Source organism: Anser cygnoides, chromosome 2 (genome assembly GCF_040182565.1).
Source record: "Anser cygnoides isolate HZ-2024a breed goose chromosome 2, Taihu_goose_T2T_genome, whole genome shotgun sequence".
In the NCBI taxonomy this organism is placed as follows: Eukaryota; Metazoa; Chordata; class Aves; order Anseriformes; family Anatidae; genus Anser; species Anser cygnoides.
In genome coordinates this window covers 92,097,805-92,115,958 of record NC_089874.1, presented here as the reverse complement: position 1 = coordinate 92,115,958, position 18,154 = coordinate 92,097,805, and positions in this window count along the sequence as shown.

The following is an 18,154-nucleotide window of genomic DNA, read 5'->3' as shown; positions in this document are numbered from 1 at the left end:
TCTAAAATTGCTTCAACTTGCAAGAGGAAACTTTTAATATTTATAGGAGTATGCTATTTAAAATTCATTAAAAAATAAATCAGAAAACTGTGGAGAAAAGGATCATATGGTTTTCTATGTTAATTATCCAAAACCAGATTTTGTCTCCGAGCCACTAGATCAACTCACCTTGCTGGTATGCTTGATTTCTGATTGTAAAATTGGACAAAAATTTACCTCCTGCCCTCATCTAGGTAGACTAGTATAATCCCAGAGTATGCAATTGAAGCTTTATGTAAATTAAGCGTTATTAAAATAATAATAATAACTTATTTGAAACTCTGTTAAGATCTTTGGTTGTAATAAGAAATAACATGAATACAGTCAAAAATTCATGTTTTCATAAAAACAAACTAATTAAAAAATAATAATAATAATTAAAAATAATCTGACTTTTTGTTGTTGTTGTTGTTAAAAAGCTGGTTGGTGTTGCACATATCCTTGTCCTTTTTTTTTTCTTTTCTGTTTTATTGTTAGTATGCAGTAACTGAAAGAGAATTTTTTAGACTTTACAGAGTAAAATATTTTAAAAAAATAAATAAAAGTAAAGTGTGGTCTGGAAGCATGAAATGTTGAAATACAAAGCAGTAATATTATTTTGTACAAGAAAATATGAAACAGTAGTGTTTTTATCGTTGTTGTTACTATTATTATTATAAGTAGTAGTAGTAGCAATCTGACTTCGTGGAAAAAAAATATGCCAGGTTTAACATTTATGTCATCATTCTAAAAAAGAATATGAATTTTGTAGTCATACATCATACTAAGGTGATGCAATTATTTTTTTGTAATAAATCCTTCCAGTATATTAACAGTATGCATGGGGAGGAGGGTGTTATAAACTAAAGAGTTACTGTAACCTTATGTATGAATCTCACCAGTTTGCAATAACTTTGGGAGATAACAGCTCCATAAATAACAGCCTCAGTTCTTCCCTGCAGTTGGGAACAGACCAGGAAGTAGTTCTCCCCTAAGGCAGAAAGAACTGGCTTTTAGAAAGAACTGGCTACTGACCTGGTTTCAGCTGGGATAGAGTTAATTTGATTTCTAGCAGCTGGTATGATGCTGAGTTTTTGGATTTAAAATGAGAATAATGCTGATAACACAACAATGGTTTAGTTGTTGTAGAGCAGTGCTTACACAGAGCCAAAGACTTTTCTGCTTCTCATGCTGCCCTGCCAGCAAGGAGGCTGCGGGTGCACAAGAAGCTGGAAGGGCACACAGCCAGGACAGGTGTCTCAGACTGGCCAAAGTTATATTCCATACGGCATCATGCTGAACAACAAAAGAGAGGTGGTGTCAGCTGGGGTAGTTCTCTGCCTGGGGACTGTCTGAGAACTGGTCAGGAGGTGGTGGTCAACTGGATTATGCATCACTTGTTTTGAGTATTTATTATTATAATCATCGTTATTATTATTCCCTTCCTTTTCTATTCTATTAAACTGTCTTTATCTCAGCCCACAAGCTTTACCTGTTTTCCAATTCTCACACAGCAAATGGCTGTGTGGTGTTTAGCTACCTGCTGGGTTAAGCCACAACAGCTGCATAGGTGTCTCCATAAATATTGCAGTTTTGTGTCCTTTGAAGAACCATAAATGTTCTCAGGGCCTCGCACTCCCACAGTATGACCAGACTATAAGCCCAAAATTCTTAGTGATGATACAGAGTACAGAGTACACTTTATCCTGCTGTACCCTATGCAAAGGAGGCAGGTGGTGTAAATTCTCACTTTGTTGGTATTTTAATTGGAAATAAATGCCTGATGCCATCTGTAATAAATAAATAAATAAATAAATAGAATACTGCTCATGTGACAGTTTTTTTCTCCCTGGATCAATTACTGATCAACCCATGACACATTACAGATGTTTATTGTGGCTTTTCATTCCAATAGGAGAGACACAGGTGAATGGACTTTGAGGACAAAAATTTGGAAAAGTACATTTAAATTCATATTTCAGTTTCATTTATAGATCCATTCAACTGTGAATGATGGGGGAGAATTGCAAATGTAAAGGAATGTCTATTAATGGTAATGCACAGGTGTTAAGATTACTTAAATGGTAATAAATTTACATTGCAAATGTGGTAAATCTGCTGCAGTTCTAATGCTACTGTAATGACTATCAGCTGCAAGCATGAAGACAGAAGAAAGCTGTTAAAAGCTCCATACTCTTGATGCATGGAAAATATATTCTGTCAGCAGTTTACACACTGCTTGGTATTCATTTATGGAGGTATCTTTTACACAGGAACTTTCTGTTCTATAAAAATTTACTTAGCAATGTTTTATTTGTAAATGACACATTTTGATTATCAAGGCTGAATACTTACTCATTAAGCTTCCTGGTAATATGAACATCTATGGGCGTTGTCCAGGGTACTATTCATTCTCTCTCTCTCTCTTTTTTTTTTTTTTTGTCAGCTCTTTCTTTTCTAGCAGTTTCCTGCACTGCAGCAAAGTCATTGCTGACAAAGCACAAGTCAACAATACCAGTGAAAATAGGAATCCAAGAGATGTCTGATATTCCTAGTACTAAATTCAATAGTTCATCTTCAGATAATTGTTTTGTTTTACATTTCATATGTGCTGTTTAGCAACCAAGAGAGAAAGCAAATAAATGATGCTCAATATGCTTGAAAATCAGTCCTGTGCAGGCAACAAACCTAAATAATGCAGTTTCCAAACATGCATAGCATAAGGTTTCCCACACTACTAATGGAATGTGAGGTCCTTTAGTAAAGACAGCTGGATGTTACTTCTATTTTTTTATATTTACCATGAAACTACTTAACATAAATGAGCTCAGAGACAGCCATCTGTACCACATGGAAGCATATATGCTTAACATGTATGTGAATGCTGGGGCAATAATAAAGGGAGAGGCTACTTAAGTCTGTGGAAGCATCTTCCTCACCAGGAAGCACAGACAAAGGTTTAGTGGAACTGGACGGGCTGGATATTAGCGGGGGATGCACTTCATCCTCACAAAGTTGGGACCTGATCCTCTCTGTCTTTGTCTTCACCTTCTGAGATACTGCTGGCTTCTCATGGACAACAGTTCCCTCCAATGTGCTTTTTTGCACACTCAAGGTGCTTGTCTGTATGGAGGCATCTTGGCCTATGGGAAAATGGGAGACTGTGAAGGAAGGTCTGTACTGGGAAGCAACAGGCTGAAAGTTTTGAACCTAGCCAGTGCATTAGCTTATGTGGCTACTGCCTGAAATATGTGTGTTCATCATTAATATCTATAAGCTTGCATTTTTTTGGCCGCAAATATTTTATTGCTATGTCTGGATGGTAATGATCCTTCTCAGTCTTGGACTTTCAGAAAGGAGTTATTGCTCAGCTTCTCTGGCTTACGGACCAAATTCATTTCATGTATCATGATATTTTCTCAGACTAAAATCAGTGTGCTAAGCACCAGAGCAACATACTTAAACACCCTAGCTTGAAGTACAGCAGTTTTTGACCAAAGATTTGATTTAAGATTGACTTGCTCCTACTGCAGCTGACAAAACACACCACTGTAGTGTCTAATAGCTAAACAGTCTGTGTGCAGCAGTGATGAACAGATCCCACACCCGCTTAAAAACATGGAAACACACAGGAGAAATGATTTTTTCAGATCTTTCCTACTCTTTTTTCCCTCTCCCTCCACCCTTCTCCCTCCCATCCTCCAAGCTTACAAAAATAGCATTTTTTTAATATATAGTTTTTTCTCCCCTGTGGATTTCCTGATTGTTCTTTAAGTCACAGTGCATAGAAACCACGATGATTCATGCAGTATAGAAGGAGCTCTGGAGTTTGACTAGTCTGATCCCCTGCTTGTATCGGGGTAACTTCTAGGTTAGATACATGTGTAGAATCCGTTTGTTTGAGTCTTGTAAAGCAGCTTTGTATTTCAAAGGTGTTATTCTGGCACTTACTTCCATCTCCTCTTCAAAACACAGTTTACATAAGGCCTAGGAATTAGCTGACAGAAATGTTTCTCTCTTCCCTTCCGCAGGACTGGCTATCTCACCATCTTTATGAAAATACAAAATTATGGCTTTTCTATCTCACGGGAAATGCAAGAGATGTAAAGATGTCTGCTAATGGCTAGAATTTATAGTGAAATATTGTTATGGTAAGATTAATTAATTAATTAATTAATTTTGGTGGGTGTAACATCTTATTGTTCCAAAGTAAATGAAATTGGTGGTTTGAAAGGCTTATAAAGTAATACATTTCTCCAGGTAGGGAAAATGAAATAGAAAAAAAATGACAATAGAATTATTTAATCAATTCTCTTATAGATTGCGGAAAAAACAATACAAAACAAAAAACTTGCTACTAGTATTTAAAGTAACTAATGTTTTGAGTTCAGAAATTATCCCTAGTTCTAAATTTCTGCTTTACTTCAAAAATGTAATTCACTGTATTCACCCATGCCCCATTTCTATAATGAGTAAAAAAAAGCACTGAATGTGCAATTCTAATATTCAGTATTTATTCATTATAATGTTCAGTATTTATTCAATTTATTAAAAAATGATGTCATTGTTTGATAGTCTTATCTTAATAAAGCCCACTTGATTTGGAAAAATTAACTTGGGAAAATTATACGCTAATATTATAGTTCACACTTCTGCAAGGATTCTACAGTCTAGTTCACTGAAGTTTTTTCAGCAATGGAAAAATTAATTTAAAAGTGAAGTTTTTTTAAAAACAAATTAGGTTTTGAGAAATACTAAGGGAAATAAAAAGATTTTGGGTATGTTAAGAATTTTGCATGTGTGTAGCACTTCCCTTACAAGCTGCTCACTTGTCAACACAGGCATGAATTCACGATGTCTAAGCCCAAGTATACTCTTGTGTTTTCTGTTTCTTACATGTGGGTGAACACTGATTTGTACGTTGAACCCAATTATAAACCAAACAGCGCTGTCTATATATTTTATTCATGGCCTTTAGGAGTCAAAAATAGATTGCTGAAGTACTGTAGAAAAAGGAGCTGCTGAGAAAGGGTGGGTTAGGCTATTTGTCTTTGACATACCACAGGTTAATATTGGGTTAACAGCCCTTAGGTCAGAACATGGAGATTGCAGAGGATGCCAAATGTTAGGCAGTGAAATGGCAGATTAACAGGCATCTATATCAGCTATAAGCCTACTGCAAGTAAAATTTAAAGAGAAGGCAGAAGATTTCCATTTTGATGTTCCTGCATAGACCAAAGAAAATGAAGGAAACATATTATAAAAACAGTATCATCGTATTATTTACAAATATTCATATTCTTTAGCCCATTGGATATTTAATTTTTACTTAATCTTCTGCCACTTTCCCTCTCAGTGAAAAAAAAAAAGTTTATATATGCAATTCAAGATTTTTTTCTTCAGAAAATTCTGATATATTTCTTGATGCTTCTGTTGTCTTATTAACAGAAGCCTTTTTTTAATCAGTCCTGAAAAGTTTTGCTGATTGTTCAAAATATGTCAATACTCATTATGTTTTTATATTTTATTTTTTATCCCCATATTTTCTAGATGGCGATAGTTTCTTTCAATACTATCACAAAAGGTTTGTCTTAATATGAATCTGTATTGTTTAAAATAATTCCTAGTAAACCAAAAAATAATATTTTTTGTAAAAATTAGAATTTCTAGGTTAATATCTCACAAAATATGTAGCAACATTTTGAAATGAATGTACATGGATGATTTTTAATTCTGCAAATTTTATTTCAGTTATTTTTAGGTGTGGTATGCCTCATCAATGCAAGTTCATAAGAAATACCTTGAACAAGGATAAGAGTTCAGGAATATTTAATCCCACAGAAGTCTGCCAAATGCTGAGGCATAGATTCTGTCTTATTCTTTCTTGTGTCTCAGACTTTTTTTTTTTTTTTTTTTAAAGAAGGGAAGGTTTTGTTCTGCTGCCAAGCGTAGACTATTGTGGTAGAGGTGGAGCAGTTTGTGAGACGCAGTGATTTCTAGGACCACTTTCAGTTTCTTTTAAGCATTCTTTAGCTTACTTTGGTAGCATTAACAATCTGCAGCTGTAGTAGATTTCTCGTTATTTATTTACATTCTAGAGTAAGGAATGCTATAAAGAGTTATGGATTTCCTTTTAATCTGAAATCTGTTTGGCAAAAGGACTACATTTTCTGTTTTGATTTGATCATCCAGATAGCTCAGTTAATGTCTGTGATCCCTAGGTTCTTATTACAGTAGAAGTAAATAATCATTATAAGAATGACTAAATTATCACAATTTCTTGTCAAAGCTTTTAAAGAAAAACAGAAACTTAAAGGTAGCTTAAATATGACAGTGATGTGAAGAAGAAGCTAAGAAATATAAAAATAATAGATGAAAAAATAGTGGAAAGAATTTTAGAATTGCCACACATACTGGAAGAATATGTATGCACTGCTCACATATCTTATTTCAAAATTGATATCACTTAAGCTAAAACAAGTATACATGTTGCACTACCTTCCATCATGGACAATTTAATGAAAATATTTACATAGTGTTTTGCAACATGTACGAAAATGCCACCACATACCAAAAAGGAGGATGCAGAGAACAAAATAAAGAACAACACATCCAATCATTCTTATCAAGGAAATTTAATGAAATATTGATTTCAGTTCTGTTCACACTATTTCTTTTTTGCTCCTTCCCCCTTCAAAAATATAAATAAAAAATAAAAAATTCAAGATCCATAGGGTCAACTATAATACTCATAAAAGAGGGACTTCTGTAAACTAAAATCTGGATGAGGTAGAATTACTTGAAACTCCGTTTAAGTCAGAGAAAAGAATGCAGGAGACAGAAGCAACAAGTAGTAACTGTTGCAGAAAGGAGACTTAGTCAGATACTTCTATTCACTCCCTTTTAATAGAACACAGAAAGAAATTAAATGACAGTATGTATAGAAAATGCTTAAGAAGAAATTATTTTACACAGTGTATAATTAACCTGAGAAGCTTGGTGCTATGATGCATTGGTGGAAACAGAAACTTAGCAGATAGAATCACAGAATGGTTTGGGTTAGAAGGAACCTTAAAGATCATCTAATTACAACCCGCCTGCCATGGGCAGGGACACTTTCCACTAGATCAGGTTTCTCAAAGCCCCATCCAATCTGGCTTTAAACAGTTCCAGGAATGGGGCATCCACAGCTTCTCTGAGCAACCTTTTCAAGTGCCTCACCACCCTCAGAGGAAAGCATTTATTCCTTATAGCTAATGAAAATCAACCTTTTTTTTAAATTATTATTTTTTATTTTTTCTTCATTTAAAGCCATTCCCTCTTGTTCTATCACTACACCAAGAGTCTCTCCCTAGCTTTCCTGCAGGACCTCTTTAGGTACTGGAAGGCTGCTATAATGTCTCAAAAATCTAGATCTTATGGATCTAGAATTAAGAAAATACTTTATTCTATGAAAGGAAGTTCTGCCTTATTTATTTATTTATTTAATACATAGGGATAATAAGGACAACCAGGATCCAAAACAGTGTTGAAAATAATTCAGGGGATGGAAATGTTTATGCTTTTATTAGAGGCAAGAAGAACAATAGATGAAGATTTAAGAACTCTATTTATGCAAAGCTTATTCCATGCCGTGGCCTGTGAGATTTTATCAGTGGGAAAGCACAGAAAGCATTAAACCAGTTCCTGGTGGAGATGGGATATTGATCTCATATGGACTAGAGTTCTTCTCTGATAGAGTCATGGAAACTTCTATGTTGGAAAAGACCTTCAAGACCCTCAAAAGCCCAACCATCAACCTGACCTACTGGATTCTATCACTAAAGCTTAGTGCCACATCCAAGCCTCTCTTAAATGCCTACAGGGATGGGAACTCTACCACTTCCATTGGCAGTTCATTACAACTCTTGACCATCAATTCCTCTTGAATTGAGATTGTTCCTAATGTCCAATTTAAACCTCCCCTGGTACAACTTGAGACTGCTGATGACAACACTCTTTTCTTTTAGGTCATTTGGGTAGAAAGTATTTAGGGATCTGAGAATATCTGGAGTTCCTAATCTTTATAAAAATCAAAGTTGGAGAACAGTGGAGAAAATACAGTTGTTTCTTTTATAGCTGTTTCCTCATTTTAGCACTGAAAGTGTTAAGGGAGTAAGAAAAAGAAGGAGATGGTACTTAAAAGAAGGAAATATATAGTAACTTGTCCATCTGTCTCTGTCATCATACACAGATGTATACAACACTGTATCAAAACTACCTAAATCATACCTGAAAAATGTTTGTAAACACTTCCAGACACAGATTTTGCTTCAGTCTCCTGGTTGTTGAGGGTACTTCTTTCTCAATGTCTAACCTAATTATATTACTATTCTATTACATTTTAACTAGCTTCCGATTACCCTTAATTTGTAGGATTTGCCTTAGAATGAATAACACAATTCAGGTGAGCACCAGATGCTATTAAACAAACAAAAAAAAAAACCAACAAAAATAAACTGAACAAAACCCAAAGCTTACTAATTGAAAAGGTAATATTGTAAACATGAACAGAATGAAAACTTTAAACACAGTTCCTTGGAAGAGTAATTCTAAGGAATGACAAGTTTGTCCATCACACTCCAAAAATGTTTCACTCTGTAACAAACACTAGTGATTTTAAAATCAATGGTGATTAACTGTTTCACTGCTTACAGGCATGACATAAGCAACCAGTGCACTAGCCTACCATCTCCTCGGAGATTTACTGTGGGAGAAGTCTTAAGTGACTGTACACATCTCTTAAAGTTTTTAAAAGTTTTTACCTACTTTTTTAGGTTATATTTTCAGTATGAATTTAAAATATGAAATTGTGAAGTGAAAATTAAAAAACTGAAAATTGATGGCACACATTAGAATAATAATAATAAAAAACATTTTAAATGTTTTATAACTGTTGCATTTTTCCATAATTATTATTTTAAACTCAAGCTATTTGCTATTTCTGGATCTGAGACAAAGGGATTAAAATTCTAACAATATAGGAAACTATCTAATCTAGATTCCTGAAATGCAGAAAATGTTACCCCTCCTGCAGTTTTACTAGAATAAAAGCAAAGAAAAAAACAAAAACAAACCAACAAACAAAAAATAGAACAAACAAACAAACAAAAAAGACAAAACAAAAAGCAATCATTTTACTTCCAACTATTTTGCAAGGAAGAATTTCTGAGTGTGAAAATTAAAACAAATTGATTATGCTTGTATAATTAATGCAATATTTTATTGTGTGATCTATTACTCTGCTCTGAGATCAGCCATTTAGAGTAAACATATTTAATATTGTTTGCCTACAATGCTAGCACAGTCCTTACTGACAAACAGAAAATTTATTAGGTAGCTATGCATTTTCCAGCTAGGGTATGAATCATCCTTTAAGATTTCTGTTTCTAAAGAGAGTTCAAAAACTATCTACAACAAAGGAAGTGAGAAATCATAATGTGAGCCTTTGTCTCCTAGATCTTGAGAATTTCAGGTTCAGAGCAAGTACTCACATCAATATGAAGATTAACAACATTTATCTGTAGTTGATTCATTTATCACTTGCTTCAGTCTCTGCTTTTGTATTCATGAATTGGAATGTGCGTTGTTCTCAGCTGAACTTCTATGCTTCTGTGTTTCCCAACAATTAACATCCCTGACATCCTATCTCAAGATAAGATTTTCATCTCAGAAGATTCATAGGAACTGAATTGCAGTCTCTCATAATTAAGTTAGCTTTTTGATAATGACCCATTGTAACAAGGGCTAAAGGAAGCCCATTTCTTTCCAGTTACTAGCCTCTCTAGTCTTTGCATTTTACATTTTAAGTGGAGTACTATCAACATCACCTGAGTATCTCAAGACTTTGAAGGTTTTTGGAAAGCTAATTAGCTAGATATAAGTAACCCAAGTCATCTTGGAAGAATGGGAAGCAGCTGCTGTATGCAGACATAATGTGAAGTGCTTTGCTTAGCTTCTAATTAGACTTTATATGCGAAGCAGTCAAGGATTTACAAGGAAAAGGTGGGAGGATCTGTAAAGTCCTGAAAGTTCCTCATGAGTGTAGCTCGGTATGGTGTTCATGTTTTGTGCTAAAGCATGTGTTAACAACAGCATGTCTGCTGTCTCGCAATTCATGTGGTGGTTGTATCCATCCTTTGTTCATTCAAAAAGAACAGGTAAGATATTTGAGTGCCACTTACTATGTATGATAAAATAAACATCAACTCTATCTTTTCTATGCCTTCTCTGTCAAGAAGATACTAGTGGTATCTGCAAGAGGCTCTTTCACAGTGGATTTGTTAACAATATTAGTTGCAACCTTAGTTCCAAAAAACATTGAGTAGAGGGGATAGGAGTCTTCAAAAGGGGCAGCTGTCTACTATAGTGTTATTTTGAGGACTAATCACTTACAGTAGTAGGATTTTTTGAAAAACCTGTTCTCATTCTGGAGCAGGCATTGCTGGAAAAGCCTGTTCTCATTCTGGAGCAGGTATTGCTGAAAAAGTTATCCCGATTGTAGCCTTAGTATTTCCTAGTGGAATTAAAAAGTTTGTTATCAGTGAAAATTTTCTATCTGAGATTAAAAACAAAACAAATAAACAAAAAAAGCACAAGTAGCCATCCAGTGTTTTTCTTCTGTTGTTCCAGCTTAAGTATCCAAAGAGATTGTTTTATTTGAAAATTACTAATCCACAGATGATGTTAGTAAATATTCAGAGAATGCTTTTTTTTTTTTAATTTCTTCTTTTAAAATTTCTGAAAGAAGTCATTGACTCCAGAAGAATACTATCTTTCACTGATGTGAAGAATTACAGAAATAGAGTTGCAAACTGGTGCATAATTTTATGATAGTAAGTCATAACAGTGTTGTGAAAATCTAAGCATACTTACAGCAATGTTTGTTTTAATTAAACAACTTTCATTAATGTTTTTATTTATTGCTTTACATTGAATTAAAATCCACTTCAAAATTCACATAGTGAGAACTTGTTTGAAATATGTAATATGAGTGTTTTTTATAGTACAGGTGAAAACAGTTCAATGATTGGATTTGAAATTTCTGTTGTTTTTTTCATGTGATCTTATCAGAAGTAGTAAAAAGAGACTTTGAAGGAGCTTTGCATTTAAGAAGAAATCTAAGTTATTACCTAGCCTTACATTTACTGAAAATGGATGGGAGGCTGGTTGTCGGAAAATATTTTTCTCTTAAAGTAAGTGGGAATATCAGGCATGCTCTTGATAGTTGATAAATGGCATTCAGTCAAAACAGTGTTCAAAGTTACTAAAAATAATCATAAATTACTGACTAGATCTGGATTTATTTGTAAAAATGGTGTAAAACTGTCATTGCCTTTGAAAGGTAAAGCCAACTATAAAATCTGCTACTATTGTCTGTTGTACAGGCTTTTTACATAAATACATATTTCTAAATAACGTTAAAATTCAGATTACCAAATAATATACAGTATGTTTTGAATTCTGGTAGTATCAGTGCAGGTGGAGTGGTAGCAATATGTATCAGAAAGGCATAAGAAAAAAGATATTTAAGGAAATTCTCTGAGGTCTAATTTTTGTCCATATATTTTACTACAGAGGATATAATCAAACTCTATAAAACATGAACACGTAGGTTAATGAACAACATTATAAATACTTTATAAATACTTCTGTTCATTTGTGAATATTCTTATGGCAAGTAATGATTTCACTGAAAAATCTACTGAAATTAAGTTAAAACAAACCAAACAACAACAAAACAGAAGAAATAATTAAAAAAAAAAAAGATGAGAATAACATTTTTTATTCACCCACATATTTGTATTGACCTAAAAATTCTCTATCAGGTTGCCAGGAAATATATTTTCCCCTTTATTTGTCATTGGTTCAGTCACCAGAAGTAGTGATTAAATTTTCTACTAATCTTGTAGCATATTTCCATAGATGTTCTCCGCCTGCTTAGGAAAAAAGTTTGTTTTTTTTTTTTTTAATTTCACTTCTCGTGTGTATAATACAGCTAGTGAAAATATTTTATTTTTGATGCAATACTCACCTTCTACACTTCTAAATTGTCTGGGAGTCTGAAAATATAATACTTTACATTATTTTGAATATTAAAAACACAAGGTGAACATTTATAAATACTATTCAAGTGCAAAATGTACTGCATCCATTAAGTGTTTCTGTAGTGGTACAACTACAGTTGAAGAATATGCTTCCTCTGAAAAGTTACTTTTCTTTTTCCTTCTCAGAATACTATATAGTAAAAATACTTTTTTCTTCTTTTTTATGTATAAAGTGTTTCGTTTTTTTTTCCCCTTTGTGTTCATTTAAACCAGACAGGGATGTCAACTAATCACAAAAATACAAAATAAATAATCATGATTTTTGTTTCTTAGGGTTACTGGGGGTACTGTTTCCTGCTTTGCTGGTATTTCTTTTTATTTTTTTATATTTTTTTTTCCCTTCCTCCAATCTTAGTCAACTTTCACAGAATCACAGAATTGTCTAGGTTGGAAGAGACCTCCAAGATCATCTAGTCCAACCTCTGTCCTAACACTAACAAGTCCTCCACTAAACCATATCACTAAGCTCAACATCTAAACATCTCTTAAAGACCTCCAGGGATGGCGACTCAACCACCTCCCTGAGCAGTCCATTCCAATGCCTAATAACCCTTTCAGTAAAGAAGTTCTTCCTAACATCCAACCTAAACCTCCCCTGGCGCAACTTTAGCCCATTCCCCCTCGTCCTGTCACCAGGCACGTGGGAGAATAGACCAACCCCCACCTCTCTACAGCCTCCTTTAAGGTACCTATAGAGAGCGATGAGGTCTCCCCTGAGCCTCCTCTTCTCCAGGCTGAACAACCCCAGCTCCCTCAGTCGCTCCTCGTAAGACTTGTTCTCCAGACCCCGCACCAGCTTCATTGCCCTTCTCTGGACTCTCTCGAGCACCTCCATGTCCTTCCTGTAGCGAGGGGCCCAAAACTGAACGCAGTACTTGAGGTGTGGCCTCACCAGAGCCGAGTAGAGGGGGACAATCACCTCCCTAGCCCTGCTGGCCACACTGCTTCTTATACAAGCCAGGATGCTGTTGGCCTTCTTGGCCACCTGAGCACACTGCTGGCTCATATTCAGCTGCCTATCAACCAGTACTCCCAGGTCCTTCTCTGCCAGGCAGCTTTCCAACCACTCATCTCTCAGACTTTAACGCTGGTTGAGATTGTTGTGCCCCAGGTGCAGAACCCGGCACTTGGCCTTGTTGAACTTCATACAGTTGGCCTCAGCCCATCGGTCCAGCCTATCCAGATCCTCCTGCAGAGCCTTCGTTTCCTCGAGCAGATCGACACATGCACCTAACTTGGTGTCGTCTGCAAACTTACTGAAGGTGCACTCGATCCCCTCATCCAGATCATCGATAAAGATATTGAAGAGGACTGGCCCTAGTACTGAGCCCTGGGGGACTCCACTAGTAACCGGCCTCCAACTGGATTTGGCTCCATTCACCACAACTCTTTGGGCCCGGCCATCCAGCCAGTTTTTAACCCAACAAAGCGTACGCCAGTCCAAGCCACGAGCAGCCAGTTTCTTGAGGAGAATGTTGTGGGAAACGGTGTCAAAAGCCTTACTGAAGTCAAGGTAGATCACATCCACAGCCTTTCCCTCATCTACTAAGCGCGTCACTTGGTCATAGAAGGAGATCAGGTTCGTCAAGCAGGACCTGCCTTTCATAAACCCATGCTGACTGGGCCTGATTGCCTGGTTGCCCTGTAAGTGCCGCATAATGACATTCAAGATAATCTGCTCCATGAGCCTCCCTGGCACTGATGTCAAGCTAACAGGCCTATAGTTCCCTGGGTCTACCCTCCGACCCTTCTTGTAGATGGGTGTCACGTTTGCTAGCTGCCAGTCGACTGGGACCTCCCCTGATAGCCAGGACTGTCGATAAATGATGGAAAGCGGCTTGGCCAGCTCCTCCGCCAGTTCGCTCAGTACCCTCAGATGGTTCCCATCTGGCCCCATCGACTTGTGTACATCCCAGTGTTGTAGCAGGTCGCCAACCATTTCCTCGTGGATAGTGAGGGCCACATCCTGCTCCCCATCCCCTTCCACCAGCTCAGGGTACTGGGTATCCAGAGAACAACCAGTCTTGCAGCTAAAGGCTGAGGCAAAGAAGGCATTGAGCACCTCAGCCTTTTCCTCATCTTTTGTAACTAAGTTCCCCCCGCATCCAGTAAAGGATGGAGATTCTCCTTAGTCCTCCTTTTTGTGTTGATGTATTTGTAAAAATGTTTTTTGTTATCCTTAACGGCAGTAGCCAGGTTGAGCTCCAGATGAGCTTTGGCCTTTCTAATTTTGTCCCTGCACAGCCTCGCAACATCCTTATAGTCCTCCTGAGTAGCCCGCCCTCTTTTCCAAAGATTATAAACCCTCCTTTTTCTCCTAAGCTCGAGCCACAACCCTCTGTTCAGCCAGGCCGGTCTAGTTCCGCGTCGGCTCATCTTTGGGCACGTGGGGACAGACCGCTCCTGAGCCATTAAGATTTCCTTCTTGAGGAGCGCCCAGCCTTCCTGGACTCCTTTGCCCTTCAGAACCTCCTCCCAAGGGACTCTGCCAACCAGTGTCCTGAACAGCTCAAAGTCAGCCCTCCGGAAATCCAAGACAGCGGTTTTCCTGGTCCCCTTCCTGGCTTCGCCAAGAATAGAGAACTGAACCATTTCGTGGCCACTCTGCCCAAGACAGCTCTCGACCACCACATCTCCCACCAGTCCATCACTGTTTGTGAGCTGTTTGTGAACAGTGAACTTTCCATTACTTTTTGAAGTATTCCATTGGAAACTTTAACTGCACATAAAAGCTTGTTTTGGACTAGCTGTTTAACACAGGTACAAAAGGTTTAGGAGATCCAATTCCAATTAAACAAGGTGAAGTGATTTTAATATAGTGTTTTCAACCAGAGAGTTATAAGACAGCACCATATATAGCTCTAGGGGTATGAATCCTTCCTCATTCATATTTATTAGATGCATCTGGCACTTCCTTATAATTTATATGCAGTAAATTTCTATAATAAATACTAAATATACATACCACACATTCACTATCCTGCTATTATGTCTTTTTGATAATTTAGTGGTAGATATGCTTTGCATCTCGAACATTTTCTTATACTGACTTTATATAACAATTAGTGGAACTGTGGCTTAGTATGATTACTAATTGCTTAGGAAAAAGTTCCTTTCTGTATTCATGAAATCAGAAAGAGCTGTTTGGTTTCTCTATGCATGTTAGAGGCAGCATAATGATGTGGTAAAAAAGATAAGAAAAACAAATAATAAACAGTAAGGTATAAACTTTTTTTTTTTTTAATTTATTGGAACTGAGGAAAGAGTTACTCTTTTGTACTAAAGAAACTTGTTCTAGAGGGTTTGCCACCCCTTCTTTAGTAGTGTGGCTTACTATGCCACAGACTGTCCTCATGACCTTGTTTGAGACGCTCACTGCTGGAGTTTGAGAGAGGTTGTGGTCAAGCAGAAATGTTCTGTTTTTTCCATGAGAAAAACTCAATAACAATGATGGAAATTCAGTGTGCACACTGCTCCTGCCTGGCCTGGTGCAAATAATAGGGATTAGTGAGAAAAAGGTGTAAGTGTTTCCTGCATGTAATATGTCTGCAGCTGCTCCTGGAAGCAGCCTTGTGGCTGTATTGCAGGAAGGGGAAAGTTTCTTCTTCCCAAACATGCTTTGGACAGTATGGGAACTAGTCTCTGACAATGCAAGCAAAGAAGATGTCACCGTATATACTGAGTTAAACTGCTGGTGGAAAATGAGAGGGACAGAAAAAACAGCGTTGCTTTGAAAGTGCCAGAAACTAGCTAGGTAGTTTCCAACAGTTGAAACACCAGTGCTAATGATGGCAGTAAACACTTCCTGAGTGCTTTTCTATCATGTGATGTCAGTGAAATATCTGGTTAAGACTAGCAGGTGGAATCTGCTTGCTGTTGTATGAACCCTGTCAGTGATACTAACTCATCATCCTTTTATTTTTGCTTTGCATGTGTCAATAGTTCTGGTAGCAATAAGGAATTATTACAGAAAAGCATACTGTTGGTAATGCTGTTATTATCCTGATCTCAGGTGAGCTGGAATCCCAGTGTCATGTTTGTCTGCCTTCTCTGCTGAAATAGCTATTTGTGAAGCTGATGACGTGTTCAGGTTAAACACAGTCATATATCAGGAACTCAGCCTTTGCTAGAATGAGCAGGAAATTAATTTGAAAACAAATGGAACAGGAGACATAGAGTAGCTGTTAAAAGATGACAGAATAACTAAAATGTGTCTGCAATATGTCTAGGGAAGTGGAACAGAGGAAAATATTGAAATCATAAATACACAAGGTGCAGACACTGATTACTCAAAGGATGATCTTGAAAGCAAAGCATTAGATTGAATTCTTAGATTCATGTTGCCAAGGTGTAGAGAGCTAGTGGGTGGGGGGTGGTGTCAAGTTATTTTCATCTCTGTTTTTGATACTGAAATGTACGTTACTTGAGTCATTAAAATTAGACTTTTCAAAGGAATAGACATGAGCCTTAAATTTGATTACTGAGACTGTTTTTTTACAGGCCAGATCCCATAGATGGAGACAAATGGTTTGTGGGATCACAAATACTGTCCTTCAGTAACAAGGGGACAAATGTGGCACAATTTGGAAGGTTGTTATTTTGGCCCCTACCAGTTAGTGCTTCTGCCACTGATTCTGCTCCTACTGTGCAAGAAGTTTGGGTTCAATTCTCCAGTATGTTAAATGGATGGAGCCTTGCAAAATGAATTTATTACTGAGCAAAGACTTCTTTGTGAATCAGTATGCTCACAACACAAAAAATAAAAAATAAGAAATAAATAAGTATATCAACTGACAGAAATGTACAACTTTTTAGTTACCAGAGATTTGAAAATTGTTATAACTTAGAGTTTAGAGGGGAGGAGGGGAAAGGGAGGGAATTGAAACAAACATTTCCCCATCTCCCCTATGTTCTCCAAAAATAAACCAGCCAAACTTCACTGGTCTAGTGCTTGTCCATCAGAATTAAGATACCGTGGATTTACCCAACTGTTTGCTTTTGGTCAGCAGTGGTCATCAATTTAATGAGAGTGAAATGAAACAAAAGGAACAAAAAATGCACAGGCTTTGAGGTTAACGTAGATTTTTTCATTATAACACTTAAATGCAGCATTTCATAATTTCTGTTTTGAAAATTCTTTCCTAAATTTTAAGGCTGATATTTTGCTGTAAAAATGCACACAGCTTTTAATGAAGATGATAACTTTTTCTTCAGATTGTGATGTATAAAATTTTGTCCTTACTGAGTGTATTTATGAATGAAGAATGAAATGTGAGTCTCTATTAAATAAAGTTTCAGACCTTGTATTGAATATTGCAGTTTGGTCTATATAAAGAACTCTCTGCGATTTACCATATATTCCAATAAGTAGTGAAACATACCAAAATAATAGGGCTTTTACCAGTGTAAGAACATTAAGGCTCTGGAAATGCACAGAAACACTTCTCTGCAAGATCAGTTGATGAAGATTGTTTACCACAGAAGAGATTAAGGTCTGTAATTTTGAAACATGCCTTTCACCTCAAATGCATATAATATGTAACGTGTGTTTTGTTCTGATGTGCAAAATCATTCATATTTGAGATTTATTCTGAAATCCTTATTATGTCAGGAGGAAAACCTCTTTTGGGAAGGTAAAGTACATTTATGGCAAAGTATGTTTATTTTTTTTACATTATGTGTCTTTGTGTGTTGCATATTCAAAGCTCTTATTCTATGCTGCCTTAGGTACCCTTCAAGATCCTTGCTTCATCTCTGAGCTGTGTGAAATTGTATATACATAATGCTATTAAAATAGCAACCATCAAGACATCTTTCAGACCACGTCAACCTGCTTTTTTACTACATTTGGTTCAGGTAGTAAGAACTACCTTAAGAAGAAGGGTGCTTCCCATTACATTAGCAGGTGGTCAGCTGTGTGTAGCTGAAGCAGGAGTACTTCCCATGCCAGCAGGACTGTATTTGCTGATGGTCAGCGTGTATGTGAGGTG